Source organism: Scyliorhinus canicula, unplaced genomic scaffold (genome assembly GCF_902713615.1).
Source record: "Scyliorhinus canicula unplaced genomic scaffold, sScyCan1.1, whole genome shotgun sequence".
In the NCBI taxonomy this organism is placed as follows: Eukaryota; Metazoa; Chordata; class Chondrichthyes; order Carcharhiniformes; family Scyliorhinidae; genus Scyliorhinus; species Scyliorhinus canicula.
The window spans coordinates 3,018,789-3,029,260 of NW_024055728.1; positions in this window are offsets into that span (position 1 = coordinate 3,018,789).

Below are 10,472 nucleotides of genomic sequence, written 5' to 3' on the forward strand. Positions count from 1 at the left end.
CCTAGGTGACTGTGCTCAGAGGCTTTACCTATCGTTCACTTCCGCAGGGTAGCGGTCCTTGCTTGGCACTGTGTCACGGTAAATTTCGCGCCCCGCCATTCACTCAACGTTCTGTGCTTCTCGGATTCCCAATATCTCGGCCGTCACGTGAGAGCTCAATTCTCCCTTAATTCAGGCTCAGCACGGGTCCTCGAGCAGCCATTAACACTAAAGAAACTGGTAAAGCGGGCCAACAAAACAAAAACAAACAAAACATTTTAAACTGAGTCTTTTACTCACTTGGCCTTGATACCATTTTCGTTGGATGTCACCTCACCGTACGTCCGTCTCGCCAACTGACTCTAATTTCTGGCGGTCAAAGGTTTGACTACTCGTCTTGTCCACCGCCTCTAACGGTTTTCGGCTTGGCAACCTCCCGCAAGACTTCACTAAATATTAGGGGTGAAAATATTCACACGAAGGCCTGATATATGTAAAACAAGCAGTTTAATATGTCAGACTTCTGAGGGACATGATGCTGAAAGGGGCTGCGAAACCCCCAGGTCTTGCCCCCCAGAATTCTGACATAATAAACTGCTTTATGTTACTAATATTCTGGCCGTGTGAATATTTTCACCCTAACCTGGATAAGGCATTATGGCGATGAGTAACATATCACCCATGATCGAAAGGTGGAGCGTAGTCGATGGGGGAAAATTATTTTCTGCTCCTTCTCTATTATGGTCTGATGAACTTTACGTTTTCATGCTGCGTGGAACGCTGAAAAAGCAAACTTCAGAGTAGAATAGATGAATATCCCTTAGAAAATCAAAAATATTATTCTTCCACGATTTCTTGGGAAATTAACTTCCGCCCTCTATTGGACCTCTGGACTTAGTCTGAATGATCTTCTCGGTTTTGTGTTGTATATTTCACGACAACAAAATGTTTCGGTCCATCGCTGGAGGGAGGTGGATCCATCACTGTCCTGTTCCTTTCTGTTCTAATACCTGGATTTAGAACACACATTCAATGAAGGAACTAAAAAAGAAAACAGATAACCGAATTATAGATACCCGTGCAAAGATTCGTGTTACCTCTGAAATATTGACAGAAATGGATGGCGGTTGCTCTGTGAAGAAACTGTCTTTCTTGGGTCTTTCTTGGTCTGACTGACTCCTTTATTCAGCGAATCTGAATGAAATAGTTTCATTGGCCTGACATCAGGTACATTCCGCACACGCAGATATCAGCACACAAAAGCGCAATATTGCAATCGCAGATGATACTGAAAAAATATGGTGGATACAATAACTTCTAATCGCGCTTAACCATATGTCGTCTACTTTACTTTATCAGTTCATTATAGTTACAGGTGAAATGCAGCGTCCATGTGACATCAGACATCATAATGTATCTCCTGCGACCTCTTCGGGGCTGTTGGTTATTTCCAGCGAATTATCCACAGGCATTTCCCGCAAACGCCGTGAACGTCCTTCGTAACAGCACATTTGCAGCACTGGGCAGAGCACAATAGTGCAAGAGTGATGCCAAAGAGGAAGGATATTTTACATCGTAATCAAAGACGTCTAGCCTGCTCATCTGTTTTTAAAAGTCGTCAACACGTGGAACAATTTCTGCCACCAGTCGCCAATGGTTGATTTGTTTATTTGAAAGATTTCCATCATCCTGTGGGGTTGATCCTGAAAACTGCCCTCCAATACAGTGAGACTGCACCAGAAGCCAGTCTTGGCCTTGTGACCCTGAATAAACCTGATTGGATGAGACCACTTGCTGTTGTGTGATTGGTTGATGCCTCTCTTTGAGATGTGATCTGGAGAGAGGTTTCCTCCCTTCGTTCCAATTCCTCATTTGAAGTTACCGTCGGCAGGAGCTACCACCCCCCCCCCCCATTCTGTAACTGAGGACAATGAACGCAACATTGGATAATTACCTCAGTTGTAGTTACCGTGGATCTGTCGCCCTGACTGAAGGTAATGAATGTAAAATATTTGAAAAGAATGATCATGTCATTGAATATGAAAGAAATTGCATTAAATTTGACTTACAAATAAAGAGAAGTTGAAATAAACAACAATGTTTCTGTGGTATTCCAGTCTCTCTGATCTAAACAAGCAGCAGACAGTTACATTTCGGAGTTATGGGAATGCTGCCTATGATCTCTAGGTCTCTGATTGTTCTTCTCTCCCTCTCACAGAGATGTTGAAAATTACAGCTCCAACTTTCATGAGGACGGGAGAGAGAAAAGCCAACACTTAACATTGCATGCTGCAGAGTTTTAACATACAAGCGGCTGCAATAAATTGGAAGCTACTTTTACAATCGTGACACGCAATGGTCCAGGTGAGGAATTGAACAAAATATTATGATGTAAAATGGGATAATTAGTTAGGAGAATGCAGAGGTAGACTTTAGTATAGGAGAGCCGAAGATTAGGATACTGCATTTATAGGCATTCAGGTTTCAGGGGATGAACAAAGGAACTGGCAAAGCATGGTCAGGAGGGGGTGGGGGAGGGGGGGGGCGGGGGCTGGGCGATCGTTAGGACAGATATTTATGCAAAGAGTGTTGCAAAGAATGATGGATGAAAGGGCCCCCAATGACTGACGAAGGTTAGTGGGCCAAACAGTTTATGTGGTCAGGTCCGTATAAAGGTATCCTGCCTTTATATCAGGGAGTGGAGCTTGCAAGCTGCTTGAAATAAACGATAATTAATACCTACAATCCGACTTGGTAATTCACTGAGACCAGACTCAGAGCAAAATAACTTAAAATCGTCAGAGGGAGCGGCAGCATAGAGTGAAAGCAGCTTACATTTTCAACAAGGAAGGGGAAGGGGGGAAGGATAAAAGGAGTTAGAGTGTGGAGATACTTTAATGAGGAAAGCGAGAATAAAAATAGAACATCAGAGAGAAGGGGATAGATTGGATTTAGCGTATAGGTAGCAACGCATTATCTATGGAAAGTGTGCGTGAAGTGTGCAACTCACTTCTCCTGAAGGAAATGCATTGTCAGGCCAATTGTTAATTTTCAATATGAGGCGAACAGGCCTTTGTTTAATCCAGTTTACGTGGCGAACAAGATCATGTATCAGCTATAACCTCATTGGAAAACAGAATGAGCTCGATGTTCAAGATGGTCTACCCCTGTCCCTCTGCTCCACAGAGTTCACGTGGTGTGGTTACTTGTATAAAATCTCCTTATGCTCGATCAGAAGGCGTGGGAAAAGAGGATAAATCGTGTTCTACACATAGGGTTGAGTGTCTGACAGTGTTCATAGCAATGCATTACTGCAGGGTTTAATGAAATACGGATGTAGCTAGGTAGGAACATTGCTTTTGAAAGGGTCTGTCGAAGATAACAGAAATTCATGATTTCACTATAAGGAGAGGAGATTTGCACAAAGGCATGAACAGGCATACGGGAGTTGACCGAAATTTCTGGAATCCTTTTCGTTTGCGGATTCGGTGGGAATTATTAGGGAGATCCTCGTCGAGATTCAGCAGCGTGAGAATAAAATCTGTATTCAGGTAGCATTACAGAGGGTGAGTATGCACTGTTTGGGTGGTGATAGACAAATGGCTGATCGTGATTGGGTGTTGAGGCGGGGGGGGGAAGCAGGATTCATAGTTATAGAATTTTTTCATGGAATGAATAGTGCAGAAGGAGGCCATTTGGCCCATAGAGTCTGCACTGGCCATTACAAGAGAAACCTATTCAAGTCCACGTCTCTAAACTATTCCCGTAACCCAGTATCCCCACGTAACCTATTTGGACACTAAGGCAAATTAGCACGGCCAATCCACCAAACCCGCACATCTTTGGACTGTGGGAGGAAAGCGCTGAACCCAGAGGAAACCCATGCAGGCACGGGGAGAACGTGTAAACTCTGCTCAGGCAGTTACCCAAGCCGAGAATCGACCCTGACAACCTGGAGCTGTGAAGCAACTGTGTTAACCACTATGCTAACGTGCTGCGCGCATCCTGAAAAGCTGCCTGTTTGATTTCTAAAGTGTATATATGTTTATTGTTAAGTGTTAGTGATGAGCAAGTTAACAGGTGAAAAATGAAACCACATTTGAAGTTCACGGTTTATTTTTTCCTGGGGAAGGTGCCATGTGAGTGTCTCTTTAAGAAATGTTCGGTCTCTTATCATGTGACTTGTGGCACGGCTTCAGACAAGGCATTATGGTATAGCTCTGCTGATTGTCCGGTGAGATGGTTTCATTTGGTTTCAGTTTTTGTTTGGGTGCTTTGGAGAAGAATAAAACTAAGTGTTTTCCCTGTTTTTCTCTGTTGTCATTTTAGAAGTTGTCCCAGTGAAAAACGCATTGTTTATAGCAAACTATCTTCGTGTCTTCAAATATAGAGGTTTTTCTGTAAGGAGTTGGAGGCTGCTGGTTAAAATTGAATCAGACTCTCAGGGAAAGGACCAGTGCCAGTCAAGTGAGCATACTATGTGCGTGCCACTCCCTGGAAAGGAGTTGTGGTTTATTGATTTTTTTATTGAATTGAAGCAGAAAAGGTGAATTAATTTACGTTGACATACAATGATTAAGCTGTTGTGTTTTATTTATGTTTATTATTGACGAACGATAATATACGTAATTTTGAAATTGCAAATAAAAAGATATTTAAAAAACCTTGCTGTGTGTACCAATGTGTGTTCATCACAGTCTCAGACGAAACACTGTATTCATTAAAGCGCCTCGGAAATGTGATGAATTACACATGAAGCGAAGATTGTTGTGCTCATGCTAGTCAAATTCAACATTTCGTTCAGTTGAAATAAAACACTTTGGGATATCTGAACCCTGGCCCCTAATATGTTATATAGGGTGACGTAGATGGAAATATCGACATAAAACGCTCTCTTTACCCCCTCCATTAAAAAACATAGTCATGCCATTTTGATATGACTGCCAACATCTGTCTCTTTATGGTACATTAGGCTTTCATGTACACCGTTTTTGTTTATTGACCCAGTTTTATGACGGCAAACTGAGCTTTTTGTGCTTCTGATACCTGTAAAGATGGGATGACAGAAATCCGAAATCAAATTAAACCGGATTGTAAATTGGTCAAGTTAACAGGAAAACATATGAGCTTCTTTTTTAACATTTGCTTTTACTGGAAATTCTCCGCTCCTGCATAAGTTTTGCAGACGCTCATTTACCCAGTAATTTGGAACATCAGAGCTGCTTAATGCATGCTCAGATCCAATTCTAATCACTGAAGTTGGTGCACCCGGACACCCAGAGTCAAAACAAGTAGTTTAAACACGCAACTTTCAAAATGTATTGCAATAATACTGTTTTCCACATTGGACCGTTATGTGGAACGGTGCAATGCAGCAAGAAGAGATGACATGGATCACTCGCAAAATGGATGCTTGTCGTGAAATTGTATGTGGTTCGAGATCCGGCAACTTGTTAATTTAACAGATAGACTGCAATATTTTGATAAGTGCCTATCACAGTTCAATACACGGATATGGGGACATTGGAAAAGAGGAATGAAGATCAGAAACCGGCAATTCAGCCTTTTGACCTTCTCCAACTTTCAGTGAGATCATGATTAACCTCGTCCAGGTCTCAATTCCACCTCCTTATTGTCCATATCCCATTCATCCCCTTTTAAAAATCTGAAATGTATTTATCTCCTTGAAGACATTTATGACTTTGATTCCACCGCTATATGGGGCAGAGAGTTCATAAAGTCACTCCCCTCTGCGAGAAGGAAAGCCTCCTCTTCTTTGTATCAAATCTACCGCCTCTCAAGGTATCGCTGTAAATGATCCTTCGAAATTGTCCCACAAGGGGGGACATTTAAGATGTAAATCAATTTTATGTCTCATGGAGCTCGATCTGATCCCTTTCATCCTTCTAAACTCGAACCAGTATGAGTACAAACTGTGGAATCGCTCCTCATACACCATCCATAATCCTGGAATCAATCTGCTGACGTTTTTCTGAACTGCCCCAATGCCATAACATCCTTCCTCAAATAAGGAGGCGAAACCTGGTTCAAAAGGCCAGTTGTGGCCTTGCCAACATGATGTATATTATCACCCTTGTATACTCTTGCTCGTTATGCTTTCCCATAATTTGCTCTCTTTTAATTACCTTTGCTCAAGAGTCGCCAGGAATCTTTCTGATACCACCACAAGGTTCAAACCGAATACTGATCAATTACTCGATTCACCAGTTAGAGGGTTTGAAATCAATGCACACTTATTTACACACAGAGTCAATTATCACTATGCATAAACTCTACTCGCACAACTACAACGTACTAAAGGCACATACTTAGCTTCGAGTGCCCACAGTCAGAGGAACAATGGCCATTGTCCGGTTATGATACTGCTGGCTTCGAACTGGTATAGAATAGTTGCCAGGAGCGTCTATCTCGCAGCATGAGTTGACCTTAGACTTACTTGGCTGGTGCTTGGCGGGCCTCTCGTCGCTGAGAGCCAACTGCTAAGGTGAAGATGGAGAAAGTAAGAGTTGTCATGCGAGCGAACTGACCTTGGGGAACCTGTTTTGTACCCCAAGGTGTTCACGCCCTTCTGGGCGGACCCTGGATTTGGTTCCAATTAATTTGACCATATCCCAATCGTTTGTATCGATTCTCTCCAATAACGGGTGTCGTTCCCTGATCGTTGGGCGTGTTCCAGGTAACCTTCGACCTGCCTTTGTTTTACGTTCCACTGGCGCCGAGGAGCCTGTCCTGGTACCGATTGTTTCAATGTTTATTTTTGTCCCTGGAGACAACTCATTACTATACTAATGGCTCGTAGTTTCAGTTTTGTCAGTGTTCTGCAAGTTCCAATCCACAGGAAGCCTTGCACCTGCTTTTTTCTTTTGCTGTCCATTTTTCCCTGCGCTCTTTGCGAGTATCCATTTTGCGATTGGGATGTGGCCCCCCAGGTGGCGACACTCCCTCCTTGTGATCCTCAACGCGAATCGTGAAGGATCACACTACTGCGATGTTTTCGTTCTCTGACCAAGCTGGGCACCCATGACTAGGCTCTACTCTGACCCAAACTATGCAACATATCTTTAAACAATTTTACATACTGTAGCCACCTAAGATGGACACTGGGCTACAAAATGGAGAACTGCTAACGCTGCAGGGAGAAAACAGTCTTAGCAAGGACAAGCAGTTTGCAGAAGGCTAATTAGCATTCTGCACGTACAGAAACCAGTTTATGGACAGGTGCAGAATCTCAGCTGAAGGTGTAAATGGCAACAACGATTTACATAGTAATGAGGTGATCCAGATCCAGGCACGCACAATAGTAACATTTATGTATGAATGGATACTTTTGAGAGGACCCAGACGAAACGGCACCATAGTATCCATCACAAAGAACCATAGAGACCGCCCCACCCATCGAGAAGCGACCCTCAGATTTGGGGTTTGGAAAATATCGATTGGGAGAAGGTCCAATCGATACATGGCAGGTAAAGGCCCGCCCGAAGAGGCACGGACTTTGGGGGACCTATAAAAGTAGACCCCACACATGGTTCGGTCTGTTGTTGCTCCGGCTTGCTGTTGCTTCCAGACTCCGGCCCAGACTTGATACATCGCATCCTGACTCCAGTTCCATCACCAGCCGTTGAGCACCAGCCATCGAACTGTAAGTGTCACCACAACGATCGCTACGTGATCCAGACTTTGCTAGACCCTGACGACTTTAACACCCTGAGAGTTGCAGACCAAGAACGGGACGAAGGCCTCACTCCCTGACCTTGCCTGTTCCTGTTTAGATACGTATTTTAGTTGTTTAGGTTAGTAGTAACTTAGTCTCTTTGGCGTATGCATGTGTATTTATATTTGTTATAATAAATATCAATTGTTTGAACTTACTAAACGGTGTACAGATTTATTACTTTGAACCTGACCTTGATGTACTTGTGAGGTGTCTAAATACGGCACCTGGCGACTCCTGAGCTGAATTACATACACAGAGCCGTAGTAGTGTTAAGCACACGGCCTTTAAACGGAGGCGTGTTAATACACTCCAATAAAACGCGTAACACTCAAGTAAAACGCGCAACAATACACATCATCAAATTCTATGGGGGCGCTATGTCATTAAGGACTGCATTACGAAATAAAAAAACTGGAACCTCTAACTATTCTCAATAAACTGTCAACAGTCAAACAATTCAAAATATCCTAACATCTTAACTGTACAAAAATAGCAGCATTCAAATTTCTAGATTTGGCAGTCAAACACAGCGTTCACATTTTTAATCAACAAACCCACACACAAAAGCAAAAAAAACGAATGTACTTTAATCCATGTCAAGGAGTTCGGGGGCTAGTAGAAACCGAAAATAGGGGATATAATTCTGTATACCAGAGTGCGAGAGTGGAAGGCTGTCCTTCGCCATTTCTTCGTTCGAATGGTCTGCACGATACTGCAACGTATCGCCAGTGCGAAAAGTGCTTCAAATCATACGAGAGGGAATACCAAGTGATAAACTTAACACACCAGGGGGGGTACTGGTAACTGCTACTGGGCTCTGTGTACGTGGGGAGTGAATCATTGAGGGTCTGTGGGGTGGGGTTGAGGGGGTTAGCGTTCGCGCGGAACCAAAGTGGTCCTGCTAATGTCCATATGACAAAGATGGAGGTCGTCTTCATCTTTCCTTTTCTTCTCTTCTTTCTCTTCTTGTCTTCGTCTGGAATGCTGTGAACACACGCATAATAGCTGTCATTATGTTGTTTAAGGTGTCGTGTGTTTGTCTGTCCTTTATTGCCAATTACCCTTTATAATTAGCCACCATCTGTGACTCCCTCATCCTGCCGTCTCGCAGCCTGTGCGATTTACCATCCCAATGTTTGAGGGTGTAAATAGCATGGGGGGAAGCAACCGAAAGGTCGCTTTAAAACAAACAAAATCTTTTGAAATGCAAGAGCCAAAATCAGTGCATAGGGCCGCGGCTTAAGAATTGGATGGAATCCCCGGGTAGACGGGATGTGCTCTCCAAGCTTAGCTGACCAGAGGGGGGTCCTCAGGCAGGGCGGGATGTGCCGTTTGTCACTGCCTGAGTAACCCGCAAGAACGTGCAAGCATGTAGTCATCGTGGTGGGTTGCAGTAATGCCTCTTCTACTGTCAAATTAGAAGAGCAGTTATGAACTGGTGTCGTGCAAAATCTCAAAGGTTTCTGCGGACAAACTAGGCGGCTGTTCGTGGAATAAACGTGTTCTATTAACTGCCAGGGGGCGTTAAAGGAGTGGTGGCGTGTGGCTGAGAAAAACTGTTTAAATTCAGAACACTGAACATTTAATAAACACACATACAAACAAACATGCAACAAATATCGTGCAGGTTCCATCAGAACGGACACCGTATCTCTCTAGCTGTTTCTTTTAAACATCATCTGGACACCTCAGTTTTCAATTGCGGACAGGCTCGCAAAGGGATTTGCGTGATGGGAATCAGACTCACATCATCATCTTCTCCCGGCTGCATAAGTCTTTCCAAAACTGCATGGTGTGAATTGGGGTCCATCTCATTGTTCCTGATGAGCCTGAATGAATTTTCCCGGCTCCAGATTCGTGTGCCTAGGTGGGAGCTACTGGAGTTCAGTTCGTAATCGTCGGACGGTGGGTCTGGATCAGGGGCTTTAATGTATGTGATCTTGAAGGGATCACTTGAATTGTACTCGGAGTCGCTGGGAGTGGGGCCTGGTGCAGGGGATGTATCGTGGTGTGTTGTTGCTGTCGTCAGTGCTTTCACAGTCACTGTCGCTGTCGCTGCTGTCTGGGTGCGGGGAGAGGCGGAGTCGTATGTCAGGGGGCGGAGTCGAAGTTAAGTCTGAGGATGTGCTAAACTGGCTGGGGGAGGGTAGGAATTTTTTTTCTGGGCGCGGCGAGGTCGTCTGTTGCTGCGAGCAGGATGTGGTGCGTGTGGGTTGGTTCTGCGAGCCATAAGCCTTGAATGGTTGATGTGAAATCACACAGACATTCCATTGGGGTACTTAATCTTGTAGACAATAAGCCATGAGCTGGTTTATGTGAAACCACGCAGACTTTCCATTGGGGTACATTATTGTAGACAATAAGCCTTGAGCTATATGAGGCCACGCTGTCTTTCTATTGGGGTACTTATCTTGTAGACAATAACCCTTGAGCTGGTTTATGTGAAACCACGCTGTCTTTCCATTGGGGAACTTTATCTTGTAGACAGAGGGCTTACTTTGTCTGAAATGGAGTACGGGTCTGATACTTAGGGAACAGGAACTGCTGGGGTTGTAAAGCGAAAGCATTACTTTATCCCTACTTCAAATTCAGTGGCAGCACTGTCTGATCGAAACAAGCCTTGCTCTGTTACTTCCTTCTGCCCATTCTCAGAGCGGCTGCGATTTGGGCCGCGTTGCACATTCAAATCAACGCTGGGCAGCGTTTTCGTGTGTGAGGGCTGTCACTGCGGAGCTGGCCAATTCTAAACCTAATA